The 22804-nt window shown below is 39.7% G+C and overlaps 1 protein-coding gene across 3 annotated transcripts in view; it reads left to right on the top strand.

Moving 5' to 3' along the window:
* The window catches only part of LOC308193398 (uncharacterized protein), a gene marked incomplete at its 5' end in the record, with an annotated part of 251784 nt that extends 233482 nt beyond the window's left edge, over positions 1-18302 (top strand). The window contains 2 exons of one of the 3 annotated variants that reach the window (XM_080588091.1): positions 11052-11263; positions 11371-18302. Of the gene's footprint in view, positions 1-3809; positions 4786-11051; positions 11300-11370 lie in introns of those variants that run through there. The other 2 variants (XR_013949598.1, XM_080588090.1) reach the window with 2 other exon arrangements.
* Between the last annotated feature and the right edge of the window lie 4502 nt (positions 18303-22804).

Raw genomic sequence — 22804 nt, 5'->3', positions numbered from 1 at the left:
TGCACTGTACAAGGGAAGGACTGGCTGATTTTATCATGCAATGCTTTCCTCGCTCTTATCTTAGAACATGTAATGTCTCGTTTTCCACCTACATATTGTTATGGTCGTCCCTGGCTTCCTCCCCCCCTACTCCCTCCCTGCCTCTCTTCCTCCCTCCCTCTCTCCCTCCCTTCCTTTCTACTTCCCTCCCTCCCCCTCCCCAGTGGTCATAAAGTCAAAGGGAGAAGGAACCTTTAAGAAGTGGTGTAATTATTAACTAATTTTGATCTTGGAAAGGAGGGCAACCAAAGTATTTCCTGTTTCCTATAATTAAGGACTCAAGACTTCGTTCTGCCACACACACACATGCATTGTTTATTTTTAATGTACTCTCCATGGAATATAATCCACTGCTTTATTTCTATATCTTAGGCCAAATTCATAATTGGTGTAAACAGCTGCTGCTCAACTGACACGTCCTAAAATGGGGACAGAGAAAAAATAAGGTTATAAGGTTTCATCTGCTTACAGAAGGAATGCATTTGTCCTATTTGTTCTTTCTGTTCACCTCCCAGTGATCTTGGGGATAAGACCAGTGGAGGCAGGGGATTCTCTGAACTAGACTGAAGTAGAATGACTTGGTCACAGAAACTGAAAAGAACTGGAAAATCTGTGTATCCATGGGGCAGATCATGGACACTCAGCTGCAGAAAATAAGATGAACACATATCCTGCAGGTAAAATTTCCCCCCAGACTATAAGAGCTGGTGCCTGCATAGGAAATCTAAGTCTCTGTAAATATTGGGGTGGAAAAATGAGATCCTATAATTTACAATGACCTAAATAATTGCACTGTAATATTCCCATGCAAGTCACTGAACATACACTGGATCTCAGTAAACAGTGAAATGCATGCTATTTTTATTGCACTTTATGTGATATCTGTGTCTTCCTGTGTGCCTAAATGCAGGATTAGCTGAACCGTTTTTTGAACAGTTCATCCTTTTTGATCCATAGTTGAATTCATTGCTATTGAGAGCTGTCACATCGTTGAATGCAGAACGCCAACACCTTCTGTCATAGTTAAGCTGTCATTAATGCAGGTTTGGTAATGGAAATAGTAAAGTGATATGGTTTTGGAAATGGGTGCTGATGACTACCAGTCAGAGGAGGACATGAGTGTGACTGTAAGTTCTACTGCTTCTTCACGTTATCTCCACTTTCCATCACCTAAGGCAGTGAGGTTGTAACAAGGTGTAAATATTCTTCCCAGTCATCCTTTCTTAAAAAAGAGGCCTGAAGAGTGGTAATATAGAATATCCACTTCTTGGTTTCCCATTTGAGCACTGCTCATATATATATACACACACATATATATAATACTTCATTTTATTTGACACTAAAATGTTTGTTTGCCCACTGTGTTGCCTGCAAAGTAACACATTTGTGAGGTTTAGTTCCAAGAAGAGTCAGATTTGCTCAGCAGCACAAATCTGTGTGCAGTGTATAAATATTTATCCATTTTAGCAGCTCTTTCACAATGATATTTGTGACTTTGACTGTCACCTGCCCATATTTGAGTAATTTCTCCTTTCAGTCTGTATGTTCATTTTTGCAGCTGAAGTCACTTCTTCTCTTTTACCCCCAAAACACTGAAGTTACTTATCAGCAAAACTAAGCCCTGCCCCATTTAAAGTTACAACAGAACAATACTGATTTCATAAGAAAGAGGAAAAGAACCTTGAAAGCAGCAAAACCAAAGTGAAGCTCAGTAACCGTGACTCAACAGCACAGAATTCTGTTGCATCCTATGTTTTTGGTTGCAGCATAGGTGATTGAAGTGAATGAATTAGTGCCAACTTGAGACTTTTAAGTTAATAAATAAAAACAGACTGATCAGAAAACTCTGGCTGCATAACTAGCATTTTTTCCACTATATTTGAGGAGATTTAGCCCTGGGTTTCTACTTGGATTTGATAAACAATGGGACAGCCAAGAAGTATGACCTCATTGACATACTGCTGACCTGGTGACAGGGACATTCAGGGTTGCCTCCAGCAGCTGCATCCTTTTAGCAGCACAATCCTCAGCAGTGCCTGAAATGGAGAAATTTTCAGAGGTGCAATGCAAGGCAAAGAGGTTCACCATCTCACCATTCAGCCATATCCTCAAATCAGAGGACTTGGTTATGTGGACCATTCTGAAAACAAGGAGAAATGACCATGCTTCTTCAGCCTGCTGCTCATGAAATGCTGAAAGATGAACTTCACAGTTTATGTGGCTCTATTCAAAAATAATAGTTTCACCAGTGTTAATCTATTTTTTTTTCCCAAAAACAAAGATATTGACGACTTTTTTTTTTCCCCCATAGGTTCTCTTTGTAGACCATTTAGCCTGTAGATTTGTGGTAGTCACAGGTTGGAAACTACTGTTCTGAAAAATGTTAGTTGGTTCCTTCCCCTGTCTGCCCACCATCTTAGAAGTCTGAAAAGTGTGAGGTACCAAGTAAGAGTATTCAGGGATGCTGAGAGGACCTGTACTGTGAAATCTGTTATTATTCTTCATATTTTTTAGTGATTTTTGTTGTTAATAGAAAATCTGGTCATTTAAAAAACTGATTTAGAATAGTAAGGAATCCAAATTAGCAGAGGTCTCTTTCCAGTATTGATTTACTCTCAGAGGGTCATTCCAGAACACATTCATTACAGGTACAACCCACAAATTCACAATAACGCATCAATCAGTGAGCCTTTTATATTGGGAGATGCAATTGAAACTGTACAATATAATTCAATAAAATTACTAGCCTTTTTATCTACTCATTTAAGCTATAGTCTACTCGGATTCTGCAAGTTGAATTGCTGAGAGCTATTCTTATTTTTGAACTTTTGAGTGTTCTTATTCACATAAAATTATTTTATTATTGTTACCCCCAGAAAAGAAAAAAAAATGATTGTGGTGAAGTTGGAATAAAATATAATCTTGTATCAAAGTGGAAACCATTGATGGTGTTGTAAATTTTATATTTGAAAATGTGTGTATTTACACACACGTATCCTTTTTCCAGGGGCCAGCAGTTGTGTCTAAGACTACAGTTAGAAAGAAAAGGTTCCAGAAGATGACCTCAGTATATTGGGTCTAGTCCTAGGGAAAGCCCAGCTTTTCCTTGACTGTACAGGGTTGCTGTATATCTTGCCACTGCTGGGAAGTAACGTCTGAGGCTCTGCAGACTTTTATAGCTCACTGCAGCTGCCTTGTCCCCATGCTGGCCCTGTGCTGCAGGACCCACAGTGCCCGCCTGGGGGCCATGGGATAATGAGAGTCCTCAGAAACCAAAGGGATGAACTACCCAGGCAGTGGAGGCTGGCACTGGGGACCACCAGGGACTTAATGTGGAGCTACCTCATGGCTGGTTTTGGTAGACATAATTCAAGTACGCCACCGAGGGTAGTGTGCAGGTGTCCCCTGAGTCATGGGAGGAATAAGGAAAAACTGAGGGGATGCTGAGCATCAAGAAAAGCTTTAGAAATGAAAGCCTGGGGAAATGGGAAGGTAAGGAGCAGCAGTGCTGCTCCTGGGGCATACCACCCCTTCCACGTGTTTCCCAGTCCTTAGTTCGGTAGTAACAGCCAGACTGTTTTGCTGCAGAAAAAATACACAGTGTTGCCCTGGCCTTTGTGTCTCCATATGCAGTTGCCTCCTTTGTGTATAGCCATAGCTGCACACACACTCACACATGCACACAGAGCTATACATAGAAATAGGTATTGCTGTCTGTGTCCAGTGCAGCTCATCTCCTAACAGACTGGATCAAGGGATGCCTGCTTTAATCCTACATTAACTACTCCTCAGTTTACTCTCTATTTACCTTCTCAAGGTGGATAACATGCAGGTCATGCTATGGACTATATAGGAAATTTGAATGAGATTTACCTGTACAAAAAATGTGAGCATTCCTCTCTAATATCAGTGAATCTTGATACACAACACACATACTCCTGTAAACCTGTTTCATCCACTCTGGCAATGTTTGAGCTGGGAAGTAGAACTGTGTTCCCTGAGGGAAATCAGACACCTGCTCTCTGCTAAGGATGAAATTTAAAGGAACAACATTATTTACTGATAATTCTCTCAATTTACCAGAGAGTCTTCTGTTTTAGAATTAAAGAATAATGGCTGAAATCTGGTCCTGCTATAAAATAACCATGGGGACTATATAAACGTGTTTTGCCTACATTTTTTATTTTTATTTTTATTTTTACAAGCGAACTATAAAACATTTTTTTAAGAAGTTTTGTTTCGCTAGGAATAGTTTTCCACTGCAGAGAATAATGAATTACAAGTTCCAAAATGAAATGGAGCCCTGGAGCTCCTTCATTTTTGCCCTTGAAACTTCTGAAAAGTTTGAATCAAGGTCTAAAGGAAAGTTTTCTCCCCCTTCCTTGCAGCTGAGCTTCTGAGAATCACATACACACTTTTCTATTTTTACTTTCTAGCCTGGGCCCATTTCCAAATTTAAAACTGTGGGATTCCTGCACTCCTACATATGTGAGACCCAGACTGAACTCAAAGGATTGGCCAGTTTACCCCCCTTTTCCTCCCAACCAGCCTACTTTCATAACAGTGCACAATTGAAATTGGAGACCACTTGGGTTTCCTTACTTTGAAAAAGCTCAGAAGAAACATTTACAACTCCTAATGAAAGACTGCAGAGAGGAGTTGAAATTAAGTCAGCAGAGATCACGATTTGTTTTGGCCCAGATCCTAATCCAGTTTATAATCCAAGGTCTGGAGTCCCAATATCAGGTAGGTGTGGATTGTCCTCCCTGTGCTCTCATAGAGCCATTGAGTGCTTTTGTGTATTTTCTCTGCTTTGTAAAACATCACTGCAGCAGCAAACTCTCTTCTTTCTCTGTTATTTGAGGAAGAAAGATGTTGTCAATGCATTTTGCCTTGCAAGGGATGATGAGCTTGATCTACAAGCTGGGTCGGTGTGGGGGAGGAAGGAGAGGGGAGCTTCCCTCCCCCAGCTGCTGTTTATCTGACGCAGAGCTTGTACTTCAGTTGTTATCAGCTGCTTTGGTAAGATCACAATGTGCTTGAATTGCTCTGAAGGTTAAAATATGTTGACTGGATTTTCTTCAGCTACCAACGCAAAAGGCTAGCTAATAGCATCACTGGCTGTCAAAAGCAGCCAGCCCCTGCATTTCTCATGGTAATGAAACACTAGAGTTTTTCATGGCTTATATACATCATGATACCTGTGCTGTGTATGTCACATCAAGGATAGGAACAACAGGCATGCCAGCCAATAGATCCATCAGGGCTTGCAAACAAACACACGAAATTACCTCTTTCTGTGAATTACTTGGTTTGTATTGATTTGTGATGATGATTAGAGGGAGATGAGGACTTAATTTTGGCCTTTTTTACTCCTAGTCCTTCTCCCGTGAATCTCAGCTTCTGTAACAGATACCCTGCTGTTTGCTTCAGTGACCTCCTGACTGTCTTCAAATCCCATTTCAAGAGAGATCTTTTCTCCCTGGCCTCTGACTCCTATAAGCCTGTCTAATAAAACAATCAAATAGCACTCCCTAATCCTTCCAGTTTCCCATGCTAAGTTCTTCTCTTTAAAACTCTTTTCTTTTGTCTCTGCATTTGGTATCTGTGGATGCAAACTATTTAAAATAGGTGTTACACAGCCGTGGGGCATTCATACACAGTGTATACTTCAGCTGAGATCCTTTTGCCAAAGGTGTTTTGAAATGATATCTCATCTGCCAGGAAAGTGCCTTTAAATGTGTGCTAGACTGGGATGTGTTTTCTTCCACTGTACTGTTTACATTGTTATACGCTCTTTGGGATACTTATTTGCTGAGATGGGATACATCCAGGAATATCAGTTTTCAGGTAAGGAAGCTCTTAGATAGAATTTAAAGTACTTAAATCAATTGTCAGCATAATTTATATTTAAGGCCATTCCTATAAATCCATATTCATATTCATATGCAAGGTGAATATAGCCTGAAGGAACATCCTATCTTTCATACATCTACCCCAGGATAACTTACAGAACAGTCAGTGGGTAAGACATTTCCTTCAAGATGAAACATATGCCTTCAAATCCCCTTGTGCTGAGGAGGGATTTTAACCTGAGTTTTGTTCAGCCTCCATAAAATCCCTAGTAGCAAATCTACTGTGAAAAAATGTCACTTCTGCTGCTTCCTTCAGTATCAGTGTGGATTTAGCTCTTTATTTCCTTCGTGTTTATTGCATGTGCTTATAAATGAAATGCTTCAGAAATGTCAGAACAGTTCACTTAGACTTTCCATTTTCTTTTTCTTTGGTTGAAAGTGTTGGGCAAAATATAACCTTTGCTATCAAGTCATTTTGGCTTTCCTGGAACAACTTATTAAGAATACGTGCCCAGTTTTACCAAGAAACTGTAGTCATAAACTAGAAAAAAGGCAGAACAACAACAACAACAGCAAAATCCTGGCAGTGATCTATGATGAAATTTAACCTCTTCTCAGCAGAATTATCTTGTTTCTCTGAGTAAGGTTATCCTGGCTTTACGACACAGACTCTCAATAGGTTATTTAGAAGTACTGTTTCAAATCCCACTAGTGCTTAGCTCTGTCCTCACTTGTCTGAGGCAAATAAATTGACTTTTGGCGTTCTGCTTAACTTTAAAAGGCCTGTATAGAGAAAAAATGTTCAGTGGTCGTTATTGCAATCAACATAGATCAAAGTGTTCTTGATCTAAATTACCCCTCCCCATTAGGTTGAGAGTTTCTGTGGGGCTACAATTGTATGGCAGGCAGGAATTAATTTATTTCATGGGTGCTCTATGTATAAACATATCACAACACTAAACTATTGTGGGCCAAAACCCCTTAATGTAAGTATGAAAAATTATTATATTTATGTTTAAGCTACCTATGAGTTGGGTAAAATGTATGTTCATATGGGACCATATAGCTCTATGAGAAGATCCTGCAGTTAATATAGAGCTGCAGAGGTTTTGCTGTGCATTGAAAGTCTGAGCAAATAGAGGAACAAGAGCTGTCTGCAGCACTCTCTGGCAACATCATTTAAAGCTCACAGACATTCACGGTGAGGAAGAACTGAATCATTAACTCGTGCGAGATTCTGAGGGAGGAAAGAGAAATTGTGTCTATCTGCAGTGTTTTAGAGATTCAATTAGATACTCTTTTTGGGAAAGTAAGATTTCTAGGCCTCTTATAAATAGAAGGCCGCATCTCAGCTTGATTACTTCAAACAGCTTCCTGCAACCTCCCACTAGGAAGATGAGCAATTAGTATAATCACAGCAATAAGTCAAAGATACTTAAGATTGTAACTTGTGTAACAACTTTTCCTTTCTTGGTTCTCTGCTGATCTATAGGAAAATATCAGTTTAATGTACGCTCTTATAACTAAAAACACACTGTCCAACTACATAATGTCCTTCTTTTCTTGCCAAAGTGAATTTCATGCCATGAAATGGTTCAACAATGTTGCAAGGTACTGTGGCTAGGTGGGAGCTTTTTAATATGAAGTACAGTCATGCAGATGGAAATGTTGCCAAAAAAATGGAAAGCAAGAACTCTCATTGTGAGTCAAATAGGTAGTAATAAAGGTGACTCATGAGAAGATTCCACCTCATTTTCCATCAGGAATATTCCAAGAAGCCAAGGACTGTGGTAAGGGAATAGAAACATTTTTGAAAAACATGAAAAAAGAATGAACTAGCACCCTCTTTTGGCTAATTGGAAAACAGTACTAGGAATTGGTATTGGTTAAACTGCAGATCCTGAAACTCCTCCTCCTCTCACCTATTAGTCCACTACGCTGTTAGATATTGTTTATGCACAAAGCTGTTGTGCCTCCATTGTAGGTAGGTGGTATTTCTAAATACAGATCTCCCAGTCAAATCAAGATTTTGCACCTTAGGATTTAAGCTCTATGTCCATGCACACTCTCTGCCTCTACTAGTTCTGTAGCAGATAACATTTTCTAGTACAGGAACCCCAGAGATGTGTGCAAGATCATCCCAAAACAGCACCTGTAGGAATAAATTAAATGTAGAAAGAATACACTGGACTTTGCTATGGATCTGAAAGAATATTATGTCACGATGTGGCAAAACACGGTTTCTTTTTCTTTGAAAGGAACATATGAAAGGTATCTGCTTTTGAAAACCAAAGAATCTTTAACCTTAAGCTGACCACTTCCTGTTTCTGTAAAATTGTCACAGACTGGTGACAAAATTTAACCATCACAGAAGTCATTAATACTTCACTGTGATTTCTAGAAGTACCTGCAATTTTTATTTTTATTTTTATTTTTATTTTTATTTTTATTTTTATTTTTATTTTTATTTTTATTTTTATTTTTATTTTTATTTTTATTTTTATTTTTATTTTTATTTTTATTTTTATTTTTTTTTTATTTTTATTTTTATTTTTTTAAAATTTTTATTTTTATTTTTATTTTTACTCTTTCTATTTCTATTTCATTTCGATTTCGATTTCCATTTCCATTTCTATTTAATTTCTATTTTTATTTCTATTTTTTATAAGTAATAAAAGCTATAGGGTGGGACTAGTATTCTACCTCTCTAATGGAACTGTTTTGAAAAAGCTGGTTATAACTAGCAGGAAATTTGGGGTAAAAATTTTTCTTTACCCTCTAATTTCATAGAATCATAGAATGGCTTGGTTGACAGGGACCTTAGAGGTCATCTAACTCCAACCCCCCTGCCATAGACAAGGATGACACCCACTAGAACAGGTTGGCCAAGGCCCCTTCCAGCCTGGCATTGAACACCTCCAGGGATGGGGCATCCACAACTTCTCTGGGCAACCTGCTCCAGTGACTCACTACCCTACTACAGTGAAGAAATTCCTCCTAACGTTTAATCTAAACTTACCCTCTCTTAGTTTAAGACCATTTCCCCTTGTTCTATCATTATCTACCTGAGTAAAGTCCTTCTCCATCTTTTTTATAAGACCCCTTTAAGTACTGAAAGGCCACAGAGAGGTCTCCCTAGAGCCTTCTCTTCTCCAGGCTGAACATCCCCAGCTCTCTCGGCCTTTCTTCACAGAAGAAGGTGCTCCATCCCTCTGATCATCTTTGCAGCCCTCCTCTGGACTCTCTGTAACAGGTCCATATATTTATTGTATATTATATATATATATAATATATATTATTGTGCTGGGGGCCCCAAACTTGGACACAGTACTCCAGGTGGTGCTTCACGAGGGCAGAGTAGAGGGGGACAATCACCGCTCTCGACCTGCTGGTCATTCCTCTTTTGGTGCAACTCAGGATGCAGTTGGCCTTCTGGGCTGCAAGCACGCACTGCTGCCTCATGTTGAGCCTTTCGTCAACCAGAACCCCCAAGTACCTCTGCAGGGCTGCTCTCAAGGAGTTCTTCTCCCAGACTATACTCCTGTCTGGGGTTGTCCTGACCCAGGTGCAGCACCTCGCACTTGGACTTGTTGAAGCTCATACGGTTCACATGGTCACACTTCTCCAGCCTGCCTAGGTCCCTTAGAATGTCATCTCTTCCTTCTTTGGTATCAACTGCACCACTCAGCTTGGTGTTGTCTGCAAACTTGCTGAGGGTGTACTCAATCCCACTGTCTATCTTATTAATGAAGATATTGAAAAGCACCAGTCCCAGGACAGACCCCTGAGGGGCATTGCTCGTCACCGGCCTCCACCTGGACATAGAACCATTGGACATTGACCACTACTCTCTGGGTACAGCCATTGAGCCAATTCCTTATCCACTGAATGGTCCGCCCTGCAAATCCATATCTTTCCAATTTAGAAGTAGGATGTCATGTGGGAGTGTGTCAAAAGTCCAAGTAGATATCAGTCACTTTTCCCTTGTCAACTGATGCAGTTACTCTATCACAGAAGGCCACCAGACTGGTCAGGTACAATTTGCCTTTGGTGAAACCATGCTGGCTGTCTTGAATCACGTCCTTCTTTTGTACGTGCTTTAACATTGCTTCCAGGAGGATCTGTTCCATGATCTTGCCAGGCACAGAAGTGAGGGTCACTGGTCTGTAGTTCCTTGGGTCTTCCTTTCTACCCTTTTTGAAAATGTGAGTGATGCTTCCCTTTTTCCAGGCACCGTGGACTTCGCCTGACTGCCATGATTTTTCAAATATGATGAAGAGTGGCTTGGTGACTACATCAACCAATTCCCTCAGGACCCTGGGATGCATGTCATCAGGCCCCATAAACTTGTAGTTGTTGAGCTGCATCAAGAGGTCCCAAACTTGATCTTTACTTACAGTTGTAGGGACTCTGCTCTCCTAGCCCCCACCTAGAGGTTTGGGAACTTGAGAGATTTGGGAAACCTGACCACCAATGAAGACTGAGGCAAAAAAATTGTTAAGTACCTCTGCCTTACCCATGTCTGTTTTTACCAGTTCTGTGTCTTCATTTTTCAGAGGTGGTACACTCTCCTTAGACTTCCTTTTGTGGCCAATGTACCCATAGAATCCCTTCTTGTTATTCTTTGCATCCGTCACCAAATTTAGTTCTGTCGGTGCCTTGGTTTTCCTGATCCCATCCCTGCACATCTGGACAGCATTTCTGTACTCTTCCCAGGGCACATGGCCCTGTTTCCACTGTCTGTGCATTTTCTTCTTTTGCCTAATTTCATCCTTGCCCATAATTTTAAAGATAATCTTGAAATAAAAAATGTCTGAAAATTTTCCTCTTCTGACAGAGAAAAGAGCCCCACTATTAACCAGAACATTCAATTATCTGCAAATATCGTGTACATGCACATAGAGTGAAAGATCAAAAAGTCTCACTCTCTAAAACATTAATAGAAACTGAACTGAATAATTACTTATATAGAAAACATAGATGTATATAATAATGTTTTTGATTTCAGTTTTTCATAACACTGTCATTCAAAAAAAAATCTAAAAATATGCATAGATCTATGAGCACTTAGCTACTGTTTAAGCACTTAGGTGAAGTACATGTTTCCAGGAATGGGTAGATTTTTGCTTATTTAAATTTTTGATTTTGTCACCACAGTTATCAGTGATAATTTCATGGACCATGACATCATCCAGTTGTGTTGGACAAAGAAGTTTTCACCTCCAACCCTTTCCCCTCCCAGAAGAATCTACCCCTTGACCTGCCAGCTGAATTCACCTGCCTCAGTCAAAAGGAGCAAAGTTACTGAGGAACCGGTATTTGTACTGTGTAAAGAAACAAACCCCATTTTGTCTGAAACAGAAAAAAATGTGAGCTTCATCAGCAGAATAAAGGTTTTTACCTTGGGAGGTACTGTGCTGCCAGTGATGCTGTTAACCTAACTCAGCCTTTCTAATTTTGTCCCTACGGTTACAAGTCACCTGGAACTGGATCTTTGCAAGAGCACCGTGCTTAAACGAGTGATCCTAGATTTCTCTAAGTGAACAACCAGAGACAAACAAATGTGGTATCAAGATAGAAATCCTGGTGTGGGAAAGAGAAATATGGGCCAAAAAGAAAGTAAGTCAGACCTGTGGAAGATATCAATATAGTCTTTCCTTTGAAGGGTTCAAACACTGAAAATGAAAAGTTAAAACACCCATCCAAAGTTTAAATGTTCACATATTTCAGAGACTTTTGGGGGGTATTTCTCTCAGTCGCAGTATACAAATTTACAGGACTTGGTGTATCTAATTAGTCATGCAAAAACATGGACATTAAAAGCAATACCTAGAACCAGTGAGCTTTACAGCCCACATGACTGGACTGCAGACATCTCCAGGCAAAAAGTGGGAAATGTGGAAGAAATACTGGGCATACTTTAAGATGATAGGGAATACCTGTTAAGCAGAACACAATTACATATTCTTATTTCAGCCAGGAGTCTGGAATTAACCCTGAGCTACCTGGGAAATGTAGAGTCTGTTAATAACAACAAGTAATTGGCACCTGAAGTTTTACACCTCCTCTGCTTTTGTATCCCCTGACATCATTTGGCTATCTGTGTTTTGGGGTGCTTCTCAGTTTTTGTCCTCAATCAGATGCCATTGCAGCTGTATCCTTTATGTTTCTAGCCTTTTATCCAGGGAACAGATACAAGAAATAAAGCAAATAAAGGACAGTTTAATAGACTTATTTTCCTACTCTGATTACTAACACACTCTTGCCTTCTCTTCTTTTGCCCCCTCCCGTGAGCTTTTCTAAGCAATTCTCTTGACCCATCCCTGCAAATGGTTCTATTTGCAGTAAGTATCCAGAACTCTTGTCACTTGACTGTTTTCTTGGCTCTTGCTGTTTCACAGCTCAGCTCTCCCAGCTGTACTTAGCAATAGAGGAAACTAAGGCCCAGAGAGACCCTAACATTATGGTTTTGGAAAAATACAGATTCTTCAAGACTTTGTTCCTAGGCACAGCATACTAACTCACAAGATAACCCAGAAAACACTAAACTAGTTCACCTGCTGCCACGTTATAGTATCAGCTCTGATGCCTACCACCAGGTGATACACAACTGTCATCATGCTGATGACTGAGGATAGATCATCCAAGACAAGACAGATGTTTGTGCTTTTTTCAGTGTTGCACTGGCTGGTCTACATGCCAGGGATTGAGAATGTTTTTATCGGTCTTCCTAACCCATATTTATACCCACTTTGTGCTCTGTGACTCAACTATGAAGAGTACTTCCATCTAATTTGATTTCCTTTTATGATAAGATCACCCATCTAGTCGACCAAGGGAAACCAGCTGATGTGATCTTTTTGGACTTCAGCAAAGCTTTTGACATGGTTTCCCATAGGATCCTACTGGACAAAATGTCCAACATACAACTTAACAAAAACATCATACAATGGGTGAGCAATAAGCTGACGGGCAGGGCTCAAAGGGTTGTGGTAAATGGGGCCAAATCTGGCTGGTGGATGGTCACTAGTGGGGTCCCTCAAGGCTCCATTTTAGGGCCAGTCCTCTTCAATATTTTTATAAATGATTTGGATGTAGGACTAGAAGGTGTTTTGAGCAAATTTGCCGACGACACCAAACTTGAAGGAGTTGTGGACTCGGATGAGGGTGGAAAGGCCTTGCAGAGAGATCTGGACAGATTGGAGAGCTGGGCGATCACCAACCACATGAAGTTTGACAAAAGCAAGTGCCAGGTCCTGCACCTGGGACGGGGCAACCCTGGCTATACATACAGACGGGCGACGAGACGCTGCAGAGCAGCCCCGCAGAGAGGGATCTGCGGGTTGTGGTTGACAGCAAGTTGAATATGAGCCAGCAGTGCGCCCTGGCAGCCAGGAGGGCCAACCGTATTCTGGGATGCATCAAGCACGGCATTGCTAGTCGGTTGAGGAAAGTGATTGTCCCGCTCTACTCTGCGCTGGTGCGGTCTCACCTCGAGTACTGTGTGCAGTTCTGGGCACCACAGTACAAAAAGGACATTAAACTGTTGGAGAGTGTCCAGAGGAGGGCGACGAAGATGGTGAAGGTCCTAGAGGGGAAGATATATGAGGAGCAGCTGAGGTCACTGGGCCTGTTCAGCTTGGAAAAGAGGAGGCTGAGGGGGGACCTCATCGCAGTCTACTACTTCCTCGCGAGGGGGAGTGGAGAGGCAGGTGACCTATTCTCCGTTATCACCAGTGACAGGACTCGCGGGAACAGTGTTAAGCTGAGGCAGGGGAAGTTTAGGCTGGACATCAGGAAGAGGTTCTTCACCGAAAGAGTGGTTGCACACTGGAACAGGCTCCCCAGTGAAGTAGTCACTGCAGCAAGCCTGTCTGAATTTAGGAAGAGATTGGACTGTGCACTTAGTCACGTGGTCTAAACTTTTGGGTAGACCTGTGCGGTGCCAGGAGTTGGACTTGATGATCCTTATGGGTCCCTTCCAACTCAGGATATTCTATTATTCTATGATTCTATGACTTTCACTGGGAGAGGGGAAGACTGGTAAGACCATTGCCAGGTTTTTGAAACTGAAGACGCCATACTACTATTAACTGCAAACTCCCCTACTTAATACTATCAGTAAATGTGAATATGTGCTGCAAAGTCCAAAACATGTCTAAAGCTGCCAGTGCTGCCTTTCTATTCTTACACCAACACTTGCAAACATTCAGGTGAAGCGTTCTCACAGACCTTTGAAGCTATGCAGCTCACTGTAGGATTATTATGCTCCCCCTGTGGATGACACTGTTATCTGTGAAATCCCTGCTTGGCTCCTTTGTTCTTCCTTGCTCCTCCTGGTGGGCAAGACCAGCAGCATCTTGCCAGTGCTGCAAGAATTTCCGAGGTGTGTGGAGGAAATATTGAGTGACCAGAACAACAGTAGGTTTCCATGGCACTTTGTCCCACGTTTAGAACATCGTGATTCAGAAGCCTCATCCTGCATCACTTTCCAGGAGAAGGTTCATCTAATTAATGAAACTAATTAAATGCCCAACACATTTCTGAGTTAGACAGCTGTTCCTTTTTAATTTACACAAAATTAATAAAGTGATTGTGTGGGCACTTGAAATGATCAGACTTTTTTTCCCCACTTGACAGCTTGATAGTGTTATTTTAAGGCACATTCCTATCCTGCAGACAGATTAACTTGTAAGGGTTGAGGTGCTGGGTGATTGTCCTGGTTTTGGCTGGGATAGAGCTATTTTTCTTCAAAGAGGCTTGTATGATGTTTTGTTTTGGAATTATGATGAAAATAGTGATTATAGTAAACTGATGTATTAGTTGTTTTTAGTTGTTACACAGCATCAATGTCTTTCCTGCTTCTCATGCTGCCCTGCCAGCAAGGAGACTGGAAGCACATGAAAAGCTGGGAGGGGACACAGACAGGACAGCTGACTCCAGTTGATCAGGGAAATATTCCACACCTTGCGACATCATGCTCAGCTATAAAAGCTGGGGGGAGAAAAAAAGCAAGGGGGGATATTTGGAGAGATGGTATTTGTCTTCTGAAGAAGCTGTTAAGTGCGATGAGCCCTGCTTTCCTGGAAATGGCTAAACATCTGCCTGCTGATGGGAAGTAGGGGATAAATTCCTCATTTTACTGTGCTTGCACACATAGCTTTGCTTTACCTAGTTAACTGTCTATCTCAACCCACAAGTTTTCTCACTTTTACCTTTCCAATTCCTTCCTCCATCCCACCTGGGTGGAGAGAGTGAGCGGCTGTGTGATGCTTAGCTGCCTACTGCAGTCAAACCACAACAGACTGCTGCTGAGAACTTTTTCACTCAGAACATGTCAAATGACTCAATGGAATATAGATCTGCAATAGCCTGAATCTGATAATTTCGCAGACTGAAGAAGCTGAATATCTGCTTATAAACCTGGAATCAGCAAGAGATAAATAAACTTACTGCTTGAAGAGGAGGGCGGAATGGGGACAGGGAGGAGGCAGAATGATGTTTCAGTCCTGCTTGTGGAGGTCCATTTTTCTCTACCAGAATCTTGCATAGAAGGGGATGTGCAGTTTCATGGTTTTCACACAGTGAAATGCTTTTGACTGTGTTAGCAGGGAGAACCCTCACTGCGGCCTCCTTACTATGGAAGAATTTCTTCCAGAAATCTGTTCAAAGGTACAACAAGGATGTGACTCTGTCATCTTGATATCCTTACCAGCTCCCAAGACTGTGAATCAAAATAAGAGAACAGAGTTCATCCATTTTTCTCCTGCAGTAACTTGCAATTCCTCCAATATATTTTTCTCCTTTCTGCACGTCAGGCAGAGCACAGCTTGCTGCTCTTGCTGCTGACACAGATCCAGCATGAGCTGGAGGGCATATAATCAGAGGTTTATCTTCAGGTCTGCAGTCATATAGCTCCTCATAGATGTCAAGGACATTTGTTCCTCCTGCCTTCATGGCTTGACAAAAAGAATATCAGAAGAGCAATTCTTCCAGAGAAAATGCCCAGCAACTTCTGCTATGCAGCAGTGTCACTTGTAGACTTTGCAGACATGGCATAGGAAACCTGTCATCAATTTTTCACACTCAGCATTCAACAGAGAGAGGCAGTGCACCCTGCATGGTGCTTGGAAGGTCTCTTGAAAAGGGGCAAAAAAATCACAGAAGCCCTCAAGCTTCTTGGGACATTTTCATTTAACTCCTACTTCTGAGGATGTAGAAGGGCAGTGTTGTTGTTGTTGTTGTTGTTGTTATTATTATTATTATTATTTTTCCCCACAGCCTCCAAATTTCTCTAATTCAGTAGAAGATATATCAGGAGCCTTGCAGATCCCTTAGTTAGTTTTTGTCAGACAAATACATTTATTCCAGTCTTTATAATCAATGTGTTGAATTTAGTGAGAATTGCCAGGAGAATAAACTTGTACTTGCACTTCTAAGTGAATACATCATAATTTAGCTGTATATTAACTAACCTGTGAAGAGTTGTCATTCTATCCACATTACCACATTGTTTCTCATATTCACCTCTTATTGTAGTTTGTCTCAGGGCAAGCTCCAAAGGAACCAGAAATAGGCCCAGCAGGTGCCAGCCACTCTCAAGCACACACTTGCTGCCTTTGCCCAGGGAACACACTTGTGTGAATTTATAATAGGGGGTGAGAAGGGCAAGGGAACTTTACATCTCCCCCAGTTAAATTCTTACTTCTACTTGTCTGCCTCCTGCTCCTATGTGTTAAGCATAGGCTATGCATATGTGCCATGTCCCACTCCACTGCCTGCCTTGCAGTCTTGCACAAGAAGGCATCCTCTGCCACATATCCCAGCCTTGCTATCATCTATCACCTGAACCAATATGGGGCATTGTACAGTACAAAGGGAAAAACTCTGAACTATGCTGAATCTAATCTAAATGTTTGACTTGACACTGCCAGTTCTTGTTCAGATGGGTTATATGTATATATATATATTATATATTTCACATGAACAATCTCACTAGGTTCAGCAAGACAGAACAATAGTAGAAAGACAGAATGGAGAAAAAGATATTCAAAGGAGTAATGTTTGTTATTACATTAGAGTGACTTGGGTTCTTTAGTATTCAAAAGCTTGAGCATTACCCTTAGCGGAAAGGAGGGGATTGCAAGCCAGAGCTGATGCATAGTGGTGGTGACTGTAGGTCAAAGTCAAATGGCAAGTGACAGGCAAAAGGCATCCATACCCCTTATACTTTGAAGAGGTATGTATTTCTGGAGGACAGATACTTGCTACTTGGTTCAATTCATTATCACAAGAAGCTCCACAGTAAAACAAGATGTAAACTTGATGCCATTAGCTAGCTATGAAAAGACATGACTGATAAAGGACAGATTATTTTTGCATTCAAGGTCAAGTTGCATTTAAAGAGCTGTTCTGCAGACACAGTGGAAAATTACGGAAACAGATTTTATTTTATTTTATTTTATTTTATTTTATTTTATTTTATTTTATTTTATTTTATTTTATTTTATTTTATTTTATTTTATTTTATTTTATTTTATTTTATTTTATTTATTTTATTTCATTTTATTTATTTAATTTTTTTGGGCCACTTCAGCCTTTTCAGCTCTACAGAAAAACTGGAAAGGTAAAAAATCTCGTGACTGTACTCTCATTCTGTTAGCATTCTGGGCTCATGTTACAGGTTTGCTGTTTTCTTTATAATTATTTTAAAGGATGAGTTTTGTGCGATGTGGAACATGGAGGTTTGTCCATGCTGAAGGTTCAACCTTTGTTCTTTCATGATGCATGAGTGGCAAGCTTAGCACTCAGCCCCTGCATAGGCACAGAAGTATTTCTAAACACTAACCTGAGAGGCTTTCTCTCAGAAAGATGTGTTCAGCCTCCCTGCTCTCCCAGTCCTTGGCCTTTCAGCTGAGACTGCCAACAAATTATTGCTGAACACTTGCCAGACAGCAGTAACTTTCAGTCCCTAGTTTATAATAATGCAAAATCGGTATTCTGCTGTCAACCCCTGGTTTATAATAATGCAAAATCGGTGTTCTGTTGCTGGGAATGTCTTATTCATTATGTGCCACATCCAAATCACTTGAATGTGAAGCTGTGGTGATGCACATCAGCTAATCTGCCAGAAATTGCCTCATAAAGGTGCAATTTGCCATACTGGTAACATGTAATTTATGAACTCTCCTTTTCAGACCCAAATGTAGGTTGGCTTATTCTGTAGAGGTTTAGAAAGATAAACTCTCAACCAGCAATAAAATTAAAAGGGAAATAGGCACCTAATTCTATATGGCACCACTGAAAATTCCCATCTGTTATTGCTTAAACAATATGTCTTCATAAATATAAAATGGATTCAAATAGCTTGTGCTCGCTCTCTCTCTCACTGTCTTCATCTCCTCCTCCCCCCCCCCCCCCCCCCCCTCCCCCCCGCAATTTTTCTCTCTCATGGTCTATTAACGTACTTTCTGGAAAAATGGAGGGATGATATCCAGGGTCAGGACTGACCTTATCCACTCGCGCAGTAGAGATTCTGTTCCCACTCCCACCAGTGTCCTTTAGCATACATTCAATTAACCTCTGTTAAGAAATGGGTATGCAGCAGTGTGTAGGCAGCTGAAAAGCTCCTTTAGTTGTTTTGCATTCTGGCATCAAATGAGGATAAATACAGGGCATGACCTGACCCTCTAGGGCACTGGCCTAAATCTAGTAACATACAAACTGGAATTTTTGTGCATTTGTAGCTGACTCTGACACCTGAATTCTTAAAAAATAGTTCACTGACTAATAGGATTTCCCAACATTATTTAACATGTGTGTGGTCATGCACATGTACACATTCACATACATGCTGTATTGTATTTTGTTTGAAACTTGTAAATGTTTTTATGTGAAAAAAAAAAAACAACAACAACAATATCAAACTTTGATATAAAAATCTGTAACAAGTATCATGGAAATATGTAGTGGTCTGGATTACACTTATCCCTGTAGTAAATCATTTGACTTCAGTGACCCTCTGTAAAGGGAAGGTGAGACACTTATGAATTATAGATATACCTGTTACTTTATATCTACTTGTAAATATTTGCTTAAAATGATTTAACATATGATTTTGTTTTATAATTTGTAGAAATGGCTTCATACAGAAGTTTCTGGTTATAAAAGTTATCCAAACTTATTAATCTTTTTATGTCTATAGCTTTCCCAGGCATGTGTAATGTGATTGCTTCCCTGTAAGTTGCACTCTTACTATATAATGGGAAAATAGTTTTGGTGTTCCCTCATAATCATATGGGGAACATTTTACAATATGTAATACACAGGGCACATCTCTCTGTGGAAACAAAACCACATACCTCAGTTCATGACCCAGTACACTGTCGATGGGTCTGGTATGACCTGAAATGCTATACATTTAGGGTTGTAACATTCCTGTTTAGTTAAAATAAGTCTGCTGGTTTGAGGGCAAGCATGCTTTGAAAACACTGGTGACAAATGGATTAAACAGCACATACCAAGATTCTTTGTCTTTTCTTGTCCTTTGCTAGCTCTGTCTCAATATTGTTAAACTGGTTTAAATATGGGAGGAAAATCAGGCTTACTGTAGTCCCTTAAAACAATATAACAACTGTATTGGGCAAACCCAGGAATACACATGTAATAACAACAACAACAGTGTTTGTACAGCATTAAGCTTTACATCAGCCTGTATTGGTTTTCAAATATTAGCACTTCCAACAGGCTAGATTCCCCACTGATTGTAGTGTAATGAAGTTTACATAAAGCAGGAAGTTAAATTTATTTCCATACCAAAAGAAAGTGGGTTGAGAAAAATGTAAAGTCACTAAAATAATAATGAAACAGAATGGGTGGAAGAACAGCCCCCTGCAGCAGGCCATGTTAATTACCCTTGCAGCTGGGAGATCAATTTGCATATATATTCTTTGAAGCCTGTCAGGTATGAATTGAACCACTGAACTGTTACATTTGATAATCTAGCTCTCCAAAGCATTTTTGCTAAAGATGTTACGTTTTCTAGAACTAGTTATTTTTCTATGTCAGAGTAAAGAAGAGCTGTACTTAATTTGTTCCCGTATAAACAATTCTGTGTTTGTGACTTCTTGGAGTGCCAGGTTAGCAATGCAACCTCATCAAAAGTGTCGGTACCACTGATTAAACACAAAAAGATATATCAAATAGCCTTGACAACCAGTGAAAGCAAGGAAATTAAAACTTTAAGCTAGTGGTGACAAGCATGACTCAGGGGATGTTTAATGAGATATAGAGCTGTTCAGCTCTAGGACACATATCCCATTTTTTTTTTTTTTCTGTACTACCGATGACAAAATTTTTGCCTTCTGATGTCTGCTTCATGACCTGATCGAACCTGGTGTGTGGTCCCAGGAACTTCACAAGTTCATTTGTTTTGCTTCATCTGTTACTATAGCATCTTCATGCCCATGCTGCAAAATTGCTTACAGTGGACAGTAGGATTTTACTACCTGTTGGCAGCTGTTTCAAGAGAACATCTGAGATACAGAGCTCCTGCAAAACCTGCCTCTCAGCCTGAGTAATCCAGTGTTGTTCTACTGAAACCAGTAGAGCGCATGGCTTCCATGGAACAAAACTGGTGAGAAGGGAGAAACTGTGGATGAAAAATAATTTTACACAGGAACAGGGTATAAAGTAAAGTTTTCTTGCTCTGCTTTAACAAAACTGAGAACTATGTGCAACAAACTTCATATAACTCACTTCACTTTTCCTGAAGCCTATTTTTTTTTGCTGTCGTTAAATAGTAACAGTAGCTTATGTGAGATTCAGAAAAGCATATGACAATTAACATATTCTTTTGCATTCATTGGAACACAAATGAAACCTGACTCATCAGAAATTTCTCAGCACTGGACCTAGAGTAGTGTTTTTCAATAATCGTGATAACTTAGCAGCATGGTTTAAACTTAGTAGCATGGTTTAGTGGTGGACTTGTCAGTACTAGGTTAAAGGTTGGACTAGATGATCTTAGAGGTCTTCTCCAACCTGAATGATTCTATGATTCTGTGGTAAAATTCGTGTAGGACAAATGATCAGTTGATAGTAATCAACAGCCATAGAAACACCATTTAAAAAAAAAAAAAAGAAAGAAAAAAAGAAAAAAGAATGCATAACAGTCTGTTGCCAGATCTGGTGGGAGGAACTTGGACTGATCCTTTTCATTCTTTCACTTTGGAACTAATGACACTGCTACTTACTTTTCTTAGGTTGCTTCTTTGTACGGTTGCCTTAGTTTCTTGCTACTATTACTTGCTACTATTGGGGGCAATTTTTTATAAAGAAGTCTCTCCATGTCTCTCCTGTCTTCACTGACATAACAAACCATTCTAGGTGATTATTGGTTTCCATTTCTGATTGGGAAGAATTAGACTGTTCACGAATGGTCAGGGCAGGACATGAAAGAAGCGTAATTGGACTGTACTGTTAATTAGTGTTTGCTTTGAATTAATAGTCCTAAACCTCCATCACCTATTTCACAGATCATCTATATGACTTCTTTTTCTTAATATTTTGTGATTGTTATTGTTGCAAAATTTAAGCATGGTTGAACTCAAAGCCAACTTCTACAGTACTTGGTGAAACATAGATTTGCGGGTTAACAAATCTGTTTCATGCAGCTTGTTATTAGCAGTTGGAGAAGTTCAGTTACATTTCCTCCCTTCATTAACTATGTGGACATCACTGGGCAAACTGGAGATTTGGGGCTTTCTGAGGAGCTAACATTGGAAAGAGAAGTTGATATCCTGGTCCCATGGAAAGCTAGATGGAATTGTATGTCTGTGGTAGACAACTTAAAACAAAACTTACCCAAAGTAAACTAGGAATCAGAATCAATTTATCTGCCAGTGAGAAATGGCAGGATAACAAATCAAATAATGGAGTTGTCTTTGAAGAGAGTGAGAAGCTTTTCTTATTATTTATACCTTTTTACATTAGCATTGCACTATTTCCCCAACTTGCATGCAGCCTTTCAAAATAAAGAGTGATATATTTTTAATACTCTAATATAACAAATTCTTTTGCACAAAAGGTGTTTATTTAATGATCATATATTAAAGATAAGTATATTCCTTTCTTTTCTTCACAAATAAAATTCTCCCAAACTAAAAAGAACTGTAGGTAGTTATAATGCAAATGCCTAGAAATATAAACTCCTTCTGTACTATCTGAACCTCTTTGAGATTTAATAATCTTATATTCCTTCATGAAAAGTGCAAAGACTGTAGCACAAGCAAGGTGTTCAATCTGTAACTGAAAGAGGAAGCTTTGTGCAGTAGAAGTTTATAATGGAAATGTAGGTAACTATAAACACTAAAATTTAAAACTAAAATTTAATTTAATTTAATTTAAATTTAAATCAGTTCAGTGAATGCAATCATCCATGTAGGACATCTAACATTTAGAATTCTGTAGTCATTTTTTGGACCCAATTTCCTTTATTTTATTAGGAATAAAAACACGAAAAACAGAATGAAAGTAGAGGAAATGGGACATACACAAAAACAAACAAACAACAAAAACAACAACAAAAAAACCACTGGTGTTGTATTAAATAGTCTTTTAGAAATTCTCATTGTTTATTCATTTTTTAGAGATACTGTTTGCTGAGTTCTTGTGCTGATTCTAGCTGGAGTTTTTCCAAGAACATTCCAAACTTTTTCCACATGTTTTGTTAGGGTCACCCTTTGCCATCTCTCTCCAGCAGGGACTGTGTTCTCCATCATAAAATGTCTTTCAGCTTTACACACCTGTTGAATTTTTTGTTGTGTACTTGTATACCATGTATACCATGACTCACAGCAATGTTGCTTGCATTTTTTATTACTGCATTTCAACTATTACCAAATATTTGT

Source organism: Anser brachyrhynchus (genome assembly GCF_964034855.1).
Source record: "Anser brachyrhynchus genome assembly, chromosome: 3".
NCBI classification, from domain to species: domain Eukaryota; kingdom Metazoa; phylum Chordata; class Aves; order Anseriformes; family Anatidae; genus Anser; species Anser brachyrhynchus.
Note: the sequence above shows the minus strand (reverse complement) of the source record. Positions and strands in the feature narration are given on the sequence as shown.